General features: G+C 33.3%; 1 protein-coding gene across 2 annotated transcripts in view; it reads right to left on the bottom strand.

Moving 5' to 3' along the window:
- Positions 1-12,088, bottom strand: part of LOC145263165 (uncharacterized) — a 1,002,407-nt gene that overhangs the window by 636,926 nt on the left and 353,393 nt on the right. Inside the window, exon 1 of one of the 2 annotated variants that reach the window (XM_080120190.1) lies at positions 568-910. The exons of the other annotated variant lie outside the window; for it this stretch is intronic. The gene's annotated coding sequence lies outside the window, so the exon portion shown is untranslated. Of the gene's footprint in view, positions 1-567; positions 911-12,088 lie in introns of those variants that run through there. 2 annotated transcript variants of the gene reach the window in all.

Raw genomic sequence — 12,088 nt, 5'->3', positions numbered from 1 at the left:
TTATTAGTCAAATTCCGTTTCAACTTTATATTTTATGTGTAAAAATATTTCAAAGTTTGTCTTTAGTACAAACAATTGTTTTAGAAAAAATGCTAAATAATAAAAATGCTAAATAATAAAAATGCTAAATAATAAAAATGCTAAATAATAAAAATGCTAAATAATAAAAATGCTAAATAATAAAAATGCTAAATAAAAAAATAAATCAACAACATGGCCGTGAGCGATGAAAACATTTTAATCAGAGTAAAATTTGGAAAAGTTAAAAAGTAAATTGGAATATTCGAAGTTGATTTCATGAAGAAATACAATTTAAAATCAATTTGGATAATTAAGCGGAAAAGTGAGATATTCTAACTGTCCTTATGCTACAATCGAATATTTTTTTTGTTTTAGTGAAGGTATATATATATATGTGTGTGTGTGTGTGTGTGTGTGTGTGTGTGTGTGTGTGTGTGTGTACATGGATCCGGCATCCACAACGGTTATGCAGTATGCACTCACTTTACAAATATTTTATATGGAATGATTTGTTTAGAAAATCTCTCGAGGCGGGATAATTCTTACCGTATGAATGCTATCCATTGAAATGTTCAGAAATAATGCCCGTCGTGCTTTGTGTCAGTCGAGAGTGGCTTTCAGTTTCGTCCAACATATTGAATGCAAATGTTCGCTTTCGCAGAGAGGCGACAAGTTGTTACTGAAAACAACTTCATTTACTTCTTTACTTCTTGCCACCAAAAGTTCACAACTAAACAGGAACTCACAGAGTGACCATTTTTACAACAACGTAGGCCCCCTCCCTTTACACACAGAAACACTTTAGCTCTCTCTAACTCCCCTACCCCCTCTCTTACTCTAAAACGCTAACCATAGACAATATTATACCGCGAGCTGACTACCACGAAGTTAGTGCGAGCGTTCCAACTATTAAAAAAAAATAAAATAAAACGCACACATTAAATAAATAAATAAATAAATAAATAAATAAAAACAAGCGCAAGTGCATGGATCCTAGCTTTTCGAATTAACTGGTGAATGTCTCTCCTCCCATCCGACCCATTTTATAGGAAGGCGGGGCCGGGGTTCTCACCAGAAGACAAGACGTCTCTTTATTAAATGTGTTAACATTTTCAACCCCTAATGATGGGAATTCCGCAAGTGTAATGGAAAGTTTATCGTTTATTTAATCAATTGCTGAATATTTTATGAGATACTCGTGAACCTATGAAAACTGAGTAAGTAAAAAATTCACAATCGACCGGAAAGGACCGGAAAGCGCTGGAATGGATCGGAAAGGCCTTTTCACCTAACAATACGCATTTGTTTTGAAGTGAGGCACGGGTGTGTATGTGTGAATTTTCAGCTTTGGTTTTGATTTAATAATAATTTATAATAAATAATTTAATAAAATTTTATAAAAGTATGCGATACGGATGAATCGAAAATGCAATATGACGGAATTTTTCGATTTTAGATTATGAATTTGGTGTTTTTATCTTGCTGCCAATGCGATAAAAGGGCCAACTTTATGAAAAGAAGAAAAAGAGACTATAAGGTTAATACTTTAAAATATATTTACGCAAACGAACATGGAATTCAAGAAAACACAAGATGTATAATAATTCAAAATTAAGTGATCCGATCATGTATCGGATGATATATGATGTAGGCCTTCAAAGTTAGCATCAAACCATTTTCAAAAGATTCCAAGTTTGTCCGCCTCCGCTAAACTTGCAGCGAAATCGACAGCCAGGCGAACAGAAACGAACTGCTACTCACAGCTGTACACGCATTAACAAGAACAAGGTAAATCAACGCATACACATACACAGTGCCACACCGCCAAATACTAACAGACACATTATTCACACTATGAAAACATTTTGACTTATAACTAATCACTCAACTTTCTTTACTAAACACCTGTTTCCAGTATGAAAAAATACCGATTGAAAAGAACTTTCATATGGTTATAAAATTGTAGAAATAAAAAAAACTTTTTCGTTTTTCTAAAAGTTTAATTTACAAAACTCTGCTCTTAATTAACACTTGCTAACTGGTAACTCTTCGATTCTTTTAATGTTTAATTTCATTTTACTATGCATGCACGTTCATATATGCTTTTCATGTTCTTCCTTCGATAAAACATAACTTTTATACTCTGACCCTAACCCAAAAACTCTATCGTCGTCCGAAATGACGGTTATCAAAACCAGGAACACCGATATAAATTAATTGTGCTAACGGTTTCTGATTTATTTTTAATCTTTTACTGATAAGGGATACAACATGAAACTGAAGGGGGGATCCAGAGCACTTTTGAAACCACTCCTTTACGCCACCAGTTCCAACACGCTTTTTGGAGTTTTGGTAGGCATTAAATTAACAGTGTAACATTGGAATGTTTTTTCAGTTCGTAATCGAATTATAATTTTATTAGTTAAAATTTAGCTAATAATAAAGTGAGTCAAAAAACATCATAAAACAGCAAAAATGTCACTTTTTAACATATTTTTAAGCTTTTGTAGTTCGGCAATTTATTGAGGAACTTTGAGGGACTTTCATCGGTGTTTTGCAATGTTCTTATTTTCCATTTTGAGTAAGAAAATGATCGCAATTATCTAACAGTGAAAAATATTAAACCAAAATTGTTAGTAAATCTAACATAAAAAGTATCAAATAACTGTTAGAAAATTTCAATAAGGCTTAAATTAAAGATTAATGATTTCATAATAAATGTCATAAAGATCATAGCATAAAAACAAAAAAGATACTATAACATTCAAATAAGATGTAGAATGGGAACCAAATATCCTCATGCGTAAACCTAAACTGATTCTTGAGAAACGTTTAAACAATTCAGCTTGTGTTACAAGGGGCTCCATCCTACTCAAAAGTGAACTTGAATTCTTTATTTTTTTTGTTGGGTCTTGTCTAATCAACTGCTTCAGAATATTGAGAAAGTGTCCGAACCTTAGCATCTTTCAAAAACTCGACTGTAGTTCCAGTAAGTTCTTCGGCATTTTAAAACATCGTTAGTGGCATTTTTTTTTTGTTATATGATGCTACACAAACAAAAGCCATCAATTTCGTAGATGTTTTTGCTAAAAAAGAACAAAAACAAAAACAAAAAAAAAGAACGAAAAAAAAAAACCCCACTGATCTCTTTCATGAGGATCGAACGCAAGAACATAACTGTTTCGTTAATTTGAATACGCATGTGGAATCTTTTTGTCTGCGTAAAAATCATTTCAGGAATATGTTTTACCTTATTCAATAGAGTTTTTGTCTTCTTACTTTCTGATCAATGCTAAAAATATGACTCACTAGCCTAACGTACGATTTCATTTTAGAGTTTTCTTTAATTGTCCTTTGGACTGTCATAACTCAAGCCTTTGATTGATTGAGTTGTAAAATTTCTTATTGACATTTTCAGTTTCACATTGAAGTATCGATATCTCTTTTTGTTGTTATATTCCGATTCAGCTCTTCTTTCAATTGTTTCACTTTCCTGTGATATATCTAAGATTCTTTTGATAATTCTTGGATGAAATTAGAAGATTGAGGCCAGGGATTAAATGATAGTGCAATTTTTTTAGACTTGAACGATATTTTCCTTGTCGATAGTATATAACGTAGTCGCTGGTTAATCATTTAAATGACCAAACTAAGACACGTACGCATATTGACGGCTCACATGCCGAGTTAATGTTGCGTCAGCATTTGCCGCGGTGTGAACGTTATGTTACGGAATAAGATGCATATATATATATATATATATATATATATATATATATATATATATATATGCATCAAGATCGAAAGAAAGGAAAGAAGAAAAAAGGAAGGGACGCATGGCCGATTTTTTTTTTTTTTTTTTTTTTTTTTTGCACGTCAGCATTTTCCCACTTGCAACAGGCGAATGTTGTTTAATTAGTACAGAGGAGAAAGAAAGAAGCGTAGCAATTTGGTAGCTGAAAATAAAAGCTCCTATCTGACTGGAAAGTTAAAGAAAGAGATAACATACTGTGTCGTGTTGTAAACCGAACGATATAAATAACCTTTTCTTTAACCTAAAAACTTTGTGTCAAACTTTTCTTTTTTTCTTTTCCAAATACAATGTTTAGTCCATTTTAAAAGTAATAATAACGTTACAAGTGGTCAGCTGAGGAGTCATGATGTAGCAGGCACACAATCATGAATAGGTTTTAGTTTCTGGTCTAATAAATTAAATATTAATGTGGAGATTTGGGCGGGAAACCCCTGTCTTTATTAAGGCGTTTTTCATGCACCTGCAAAAATGAAAAGTGCTAGCTTCGTAGTTTTAGTGATAAACATTTTATGGCATTGACAACTTTGCTGTGACACTTAGTATATATGCAATGGTCGTTCTAAAATATAGCTTTATATGTTTTGCTTACAAAAAAGTTCAAAGACGGGAGTAGTATCATTAAAACAAGTGACCTTTAGTGCTCCAGTCACCACCATTCTCAATGCAATTTTTCCAGGAATTCAATGAGACATTTCTGCTTCTGACACACGTCTATGACAGGAACAGCTTTCTCAGAGCTTCACTCCGTCAATATGTGCAACATAGAGATGAAAATTTCAGGTCATAAGTGCATAAATTCAGTCATCATAACAATGCAATTTTCAATCCCCTCTAATTTATTCGGGCAGAACAAAAAAAAAAAGAAAGCATTACTTTTGGAATTTCCCGCGTAGAATTTAGGGAAACAAATTGGACCTATAGATTTAAATATATTGGAAAATGAGCGTCTAGGAAATTAGATGCAGCAGGGTTTATGTCCTCTGGACTCCCAGGTTGCTCAGAATCACGTTAATGTTGCTAACATCAGTGCAAAAACAGTTACTCTCATCCAGCGTGCCGAATAATCATGTTCAAACACGATAAAATTTCCTGACAGTGGAGGAGGGGATCACAATAGCATGAGAAATGAACCCATCTTAAAAACCCTCAAGAACAAAATCAACAAATATCACACTGTGGTATAAGAAGTTCTAAAGGTCGATCCCAAGACTGTGCATCGAAACTTAGTTTTAAGTCGTTTATTAAAAAAAAATCTGCATTTTGACCAAATTTCAAAGGAATGGCCGCTGGATAGGCAAATTAACAGATAAAGTTAAGCGAATATTGAAGACCCCACTCCCATAACAAAACCCCAAAATGATGGTCCTGGATATCCTGAGTTCAAGTGGCAGAAAAATGTGCCTCTGTTTAATCAAATCTGATGAAAAGATCGGAGTTGAGGTGGAATATAAAGTTTTGAGATACACCGTTTTTTATTAGATGAAGAAAACTTACTCATACACCAACTACGTGTAGCAACATAATGAAACTCATGCCTACATAGCCAATAAAATCTAAATTCTCTGTCGAAATAACATATCTAAAAGATTTTGGCTCTTCCCGATCTCAATCCCTGTGCCTTTTTTTCTGGTAGGCTTATTGAGAAGAGCACAAATTCTCAACTACCTTAGTCGCCAACCTGCCTCTCTCCGACTTTCAACTTTTAACGCAAGTAAAAAAAGCCTTGACTGCTCGCCTTTTGCCAGTGATGATATCACAGTTGCAGTTAAGGGGATTCTTAAATCTCAAACAGTTTTACATCGAAATAAAGGCGCTTCAGGGCTGTTGGAGCAAGCGTTCAGTCTTTGATAGGGGGAGGGGCTATGTCGAAAAATAAATTGGTAAAATCTCTTGTCCATTTTTGTTTTTTTAATGCTGAAAACTTTTCAACTAGTTTTTAATTTCAATACAAAATTCAAGCAAAATAAATTGTTTTGATTATTAACAGAATTTGCTTCAGCATTCTTTTGTTTCTATTATTGCTTATGATTGAATTAACAGAATGGGAACATAACGTGACTCATAAATTTATAACATCACAACAAAGCTTAAAGTTAATTTTTGTTCATGTAATGTTTGACCGTATATTTATAAGGAAACTAGCTGGGGAACCCGATGTTGCCCGGGATTCAATGATGATCACCGAATATTTGACACTCCTATAATTTTATTGTCGTCGAAATCCGTGAAATCGCCCGGGAGAAAGCTTCACATGTCTCCATGTAGTAATTTAGTCCAAAATATGTTATTCTACATTGCACTCTAGAGAACCTACTGTTTTTTTTCTTTTTATGAAATTATTTTATATAAACTTCTTTCCAGTAAACGAAGAAAAACATTAAGAAATTTACGTGCAGGGTTTGAACCTACAGACGACGTCATGCAAAAAAAAAAAAAAAAAAAAAAAAAAAAAAAAAAAAAAAAAAACAGAAAAACAAAAAACACAACAATAACAACAACAACAACAAAAACACTTTTTAAATTTTCAAGTCTTACAAAATTGTTAGCAGTTAATGAAAAAAACAAGAAATTTGCAGAGATTGAACCGACAAACCACACGCTATCAACTTACTCACAGTAGAATTTTCTAAAAAATTTGCGTTTCGAGTCCGTTAATATTGTTCTGACTTTTTTCAAGGTATACAATAGAATTCTCGATGTTCATCTAGCTTATTCTTGCGTTGCACCTAAATATTTCTTATTTTATCTTATTAGTAATATATGTTCTTGAAGTACCATACATTTTTATATTTCGGTCTATGTGTAAGTGGAATGAGATTTATAGTAGCTCATTTTTAATTGATTTATATACAGAAGAATAAGTGAATATTTCTAATACCACGAAAAGACAGAAGACGACAAAGTACATCAGCTACTGATATAAGATTGGCGCAAAAGTAATCCTGATTTGCCCCCTTGACATAAAGTCTGTGATTTCGATTTGACGTTTCTAAAGAAGCAAATGCTCAAAGCTGGAAAAAAAAACATGCGATGCTGTCGTTTCTATAATTCTTTCTCTTTTTTTGCCACGTTTTCTCGTTTTTAATTAAAAGTTACTAAATGCCAATTGTGTCTCTCCAAGCAATTGTGTTGCTCCATCTCCTTCTCAAACTCTATTTTCTTACTTTTAATGAAATTCTTATATTTCACTGCATTCCGTAACACTGGAGGCTCTTGCTTCCATTTCTATTCCTGTCTATTTCTCTCCATCAAAATTTTCTTCAAAATCTTTATCATCAATTTTAGAAACATATGGCTTATAAAAAACTACAGCATAATGTACATCTCCAAATTATATCCCAGTTTTCTTTATAGTTACACCTTCCATCTCATTAATTACATCCATTCCAATTATGACGTAAATCCCGTCAATAATGTGATTCATTAATATCGCTTCCACTTTTACTCACATTCCATGTATTTTGATTTTTACTTTCAGAGCTCTTTTACTTTTTAGACCCTTCCCATCAACTGCTTTCAAAGTACCAATTATACCGCATGCACTCATGTGTTTAGAATTGATTCAACGTAGTACACCACCACTTTAATCAAGTCACAACTCATGAGTGTATGTGGTGTAGTTATTACCATATTATTTACTTCTATTATCGAGAGAGGCCAGTACTGCGCCTTTATTCTGTTGCTGAGGTAACTAACTCTGAGAGCAATATGATGCAATGTGTCTCAACTTTCCACGTAGCGCCTTACATCGGCTCTAAATATCTTTGCCCATTCTCTTCTAAAGTGCAGTTTTCGACATCTAAACCACTGAATGCTTGTTTGTTTCTTATTTCTCAGTTTATTGTTTTATGCACTGGCTGTTAGTGCCCAAGTCGGTGGAAGTGTTTTGCTGACTAAAATCCGTAGAGTTTACTAACGTCCATTCTCTTTATGTGAGATAAGTAGTGTAGTGCCACAGATACATCGTCTAGAATTCCCGTAATAAATACAATTTTAGCTGTATGATCAAGCCCTGTCCCGAGATATCCTGCTAATCCAGCCAATCTTTTGATTGTATTGGCGTAAACATAAACTGACTCTCCTGTCCACTTGAATTGTGATAGCTTTCATATTCTTCAAAAGGCCGGCGAATGTCGTCACGAGTCTCATTTTTATCTGTTCACCATCTAATTAGTTATGAGTAAGAAAGCAAGGACACCTCCCTGGTGAAAGAGTGAAATAAAGCTGGCGAGGTCTTCACTTTTTGTGGCTTAGCTACCAGTTGTACTTTCTTAATCTACCCGACCACATTACGTTATCCACTAAAAGTCGGTATCGCTTCATTTCCGAATCCCAGAAGTTTTAATTCCATGATTCTTTCAAATCCAAAATAGTTTGCGTCTGATATGAAAAAAAGTGATTGAACTTCTTCACACTAACTCCTCAATTCGTACTGACTCCTATTAACTTAATCTACACCATCAACTATCTCCGCTCACTCTGAGTTGTTAAAATTTCGATACTCTGTTCTCTCCAATTCGATTTTATTATAACTTTTTCCCACATATGCAAATTAATGCCGCATTTATATAACGAATCCAATAACTCACGTTTCTCTTTTCTTTTTCTTTCCTCGAAATAGATGTGCTGTCGCTTGTAATTTATTCTTTTACATTTTAGACCACAGATGGTAAATAGATATTTGAAAATTGCATCCAGCAACGTAATTTTACATTTAACGGAAATCAACAAAATGTCATCAACATCGTTTTATTCTTTTTCTTTTCTCATCTATTTAGGTCATCCTCTTACTCCTTCCTCCCACCCTTTCCTCCTGTTACGCTTCTACTGCTTAATTTCGACCATTTGCTTTTAACCAATCCATTTGGCATAAATTCGGCTAATTTTACATTATACTAAAAGTGTTCTCAAATGGCTGGCGAGTCAGTATTTACTTATCGTCCTATAACATAGGAAAGCCTTAAAATATCTTATTTGGTAAACACTCGGTATTATAAGGTGAAGATCGAGTATAAGTGGAGTAATCCCAAGAAAAAAGTGGTGCCTTCCTTTACACCGACAAGTTGTATTTCTCTTTGTCTGCCCATTTCACTTTTTCTTGAAAATACTAGTCCGGCTTGGCCGAAATTTTGTATGGACACTTGTTATGATAAAGTGCAGCTAACTAAGCATTATGATATCCATTCGATGCACATTTAGGGTTTTGGGTCATTATAGTTTTATAAACACACAAAATTATTGCAACATAATGATTAGTATTTCATTTAAATGAGCACAAATCTAACCATATTAAAGTATCACTTTGGCATAAAGCAGTCAACGAGACATAACTTTTGAGCGTGTCTATAACGGGCTAAAAAATCTAGTATATATATGTGAGAGAGAGTGGTGAATTAAAATATAATGCTAATAAACCGTATGCCTAGAATCCTAACTTCAATTATGTTCAAAATCTATTGCATCATTTGCAGTCTATATTTAAGATTTGAATGTTTTAAATACCCGTTTGTCGACTCGCCACAATTCGTAATTTCAAACCATCTGAACAGATCTGTGTCTTTTTTTTTCATATTATCATGCCATTTTGAACCCAGCTGATAACAAGTTTAATCCTCTTACAGGTTAAAACGATATCAGACTACAAGTCGAGTCCAGAAGGAATATTCACAGAAATTATCGGTTATCATATCAAATCGCTGTGTTTTATGACCCCCTGCCATTTAGAGCAGAAGATTTGTTTCTACGTGGGTGATAAAAAATGCTGCACGAAAAAACTAGACAATTCTATAAATGAAACGAACTTTCTATCAGAGAATCATGTGGCGTATTACTTAGCATTTTGTTTGTTTCAAAAAGCAAAATTAATAAAAAATAATCCAGCAAAAGAGTTATTTTATAAAATATTTGATTTTTTTATAATTATTTACGAATTCGTTATAGTCATTCACCATTTTATACAAACGTCAGTGGACACTGGAACGGAAGCTGGTAACTGGATGTTAAGGGCAGCAGATACTGGCGTTTGAAACTGCAGGAAATAGCTGGGGCTATAGGGATTGAGCTGGAAGCCGCTGGCATCACTGCAGGAGTCAGCCAGACGCGCTGGAACCTGTATGACCCACTGGAGTCGCTCGAACATGCAGAAGTGAGTATCTGGATGCTACAGGAGTTTTGCACTAGTGCCATAAATATATTAATATTATAATATAAAAGTCAAATCATGTTGCTTAGGCGTTACAATTGTACATCCTGTTCCGTTTTAAAAAATTATGCGCATACGTAAATAACCCAAAACAAAGCCAAAATCTTATCTTGTATATAATAAAAGAGACACAATTTTTCCCCTTTGGACAAAACTATCTAAGGTTGACGACAATAAATGGCACATAAAAAAGTACTAAGTTTACATCATTAGCCATTACGTTATCTAACTATAGACCGCAATGGCTCACATATATTTTCGTTATATTAAAAAAATACATTTAATCCGAGGAGTGCATGACCATCATCGTCCCAAACTAAAGAGAGAATAGCTGAAATTTCACCCTCACTTTACCGTCTACTCTTACGACACAATTCTACCCCATGTTCTTTTATACTTTTACCACTTTTCCCGGGTATTAACCGTCATTAACTGTCTACAGATTCTCAACACATCTAATTCATATTCTTACCCCTAACATCCGACACAATTAATAATTTCTCCCTTTAAAATATCCGGCGCAGCTGATTGGATGAGAAGTATTCATTCTACAATTCTAGCATTCAGTTATTCCACCAAAATAAACGAAGAGTTATCAACTATAAAAAACGCTGCCATTTTCAGTACGTCCACATTAGTCTTACGTTTTACTTATTATTGATGGATTTATTCCGTTTAGAAACTATGAACTTTTACTATTTATTTGTAAAAATATTACAGGTACAGAGAGAGGGTGTGAGAGAGACAGACAGAAATAAGCCGTTTTACAGTATTATTTAGTTACAATAAGACGTTATAACTTAATTCACAAACAATTTTCGTTTCTTTCTGATGATGGGAGGGGGTTCATTGTTTACATAGAGTTTTCTTATGTTCGTTTTTGAAAACACCCCTTTCAGCGAACACTCATGCGCATTTAACCGTCTTCTTTGAATTGTTTAAAATAGATTAATACATATCTTATGCGACGGGGACGAAGTTAGGTTTTATATTAAAAAAATCTAACGTTATCCCTGTTAAATAATTTGGATTAAAAAAAATAATACACGTACTTTTACATATATTTTTATGTTTATTCGCTACATACATATATTATTTTTGTTTTACATTCGAAAACATCGACTTCAGCTCCGTTGTTGTAATTAAAAAATAATAAACGTGGTTTTCCATATACACTTTATAGTTTTTCGGTAGATAAAAATGTGAAAACAAGTTGTTTTTGCTTTTCTTTAGAAAGTTGTTTTTATGACGGAATGACATTTGGCGCGTGGGGTACTTATTGGCGTCAGCATGCCAAAAGAGAATAAACACCTTATTATATATTTATACTTTTGTAGAAAATAACTTTCCTTCACCTTCCGTTCGAAAAAAATGTCTTATTACTGATTTGTACGAGTTTTCTTTTATTTATTTACTTATTTTTTAACAGTTCGTAATTTATTCACTTCATTTACAGTGACAGACAATCATAAAAAAGAATTCATAATCATATTTTATTTTCGTAAGAGATATAACGATATAGTAATTCGCTTTTATTAAAATTATTATTACGGATACACGAGATAAAACTATCGTTTCCTTTTTTTTCCAAATGTTTCACATTTTACATGAGTATAATATAACTAAGAGAATTCAGAGAACTCACCTAAACGATATCGTCTTGTAACGAAGTATTCGAACGAGCAAGATAATGTTCCAAAAATTCTAACAACGGAACATTCAGAAAATCGAAAATTGTGCCGTAATTTATTTTTTGTTTACCTTTACCTGTGTTGTTTAAGAAAAAGGCTAAAAGATAGTTTTCTTCTTTTTTCTTAAAAGAAAATAAGAAGCAATGAAAAACCTAAATCAACTGTGACACACATGTAGCAATATCAAATGAATTCGCAGTAAAAAAAGACGAAGAAAAACAAATGAAACAGCAGTAAAAAACAAGGAGAAATTTCAGCAAGAGCAACAGAAAATGGATGTAAGATTACAGAAAGCTCTATTGAAACAATAACAGAAAACACACTTTGCATACTTTGATAAGAAAGCAACATAGCGTTCTC

This window comes from Euprymna scolopes, chromosome 38 (assembly GCF_053919585.1).
Source record: "Euprymna scolopes isolate OS-2025 chromosome 38, ASM5391958v1, whole genome shotgun sequence".
In the NCBI taxonomy this organism is placed as follows: Eukaryota; Metazoa; Mollusca; class Cephalopoda; order Sepiida; family Sepiolidae; genus Euprymna; species Euprymna scolopes.
Note: the sequence above shows the minus strand (reverse complement) of the source record. Positions and strands in the feature narration are given on the sequence as shown.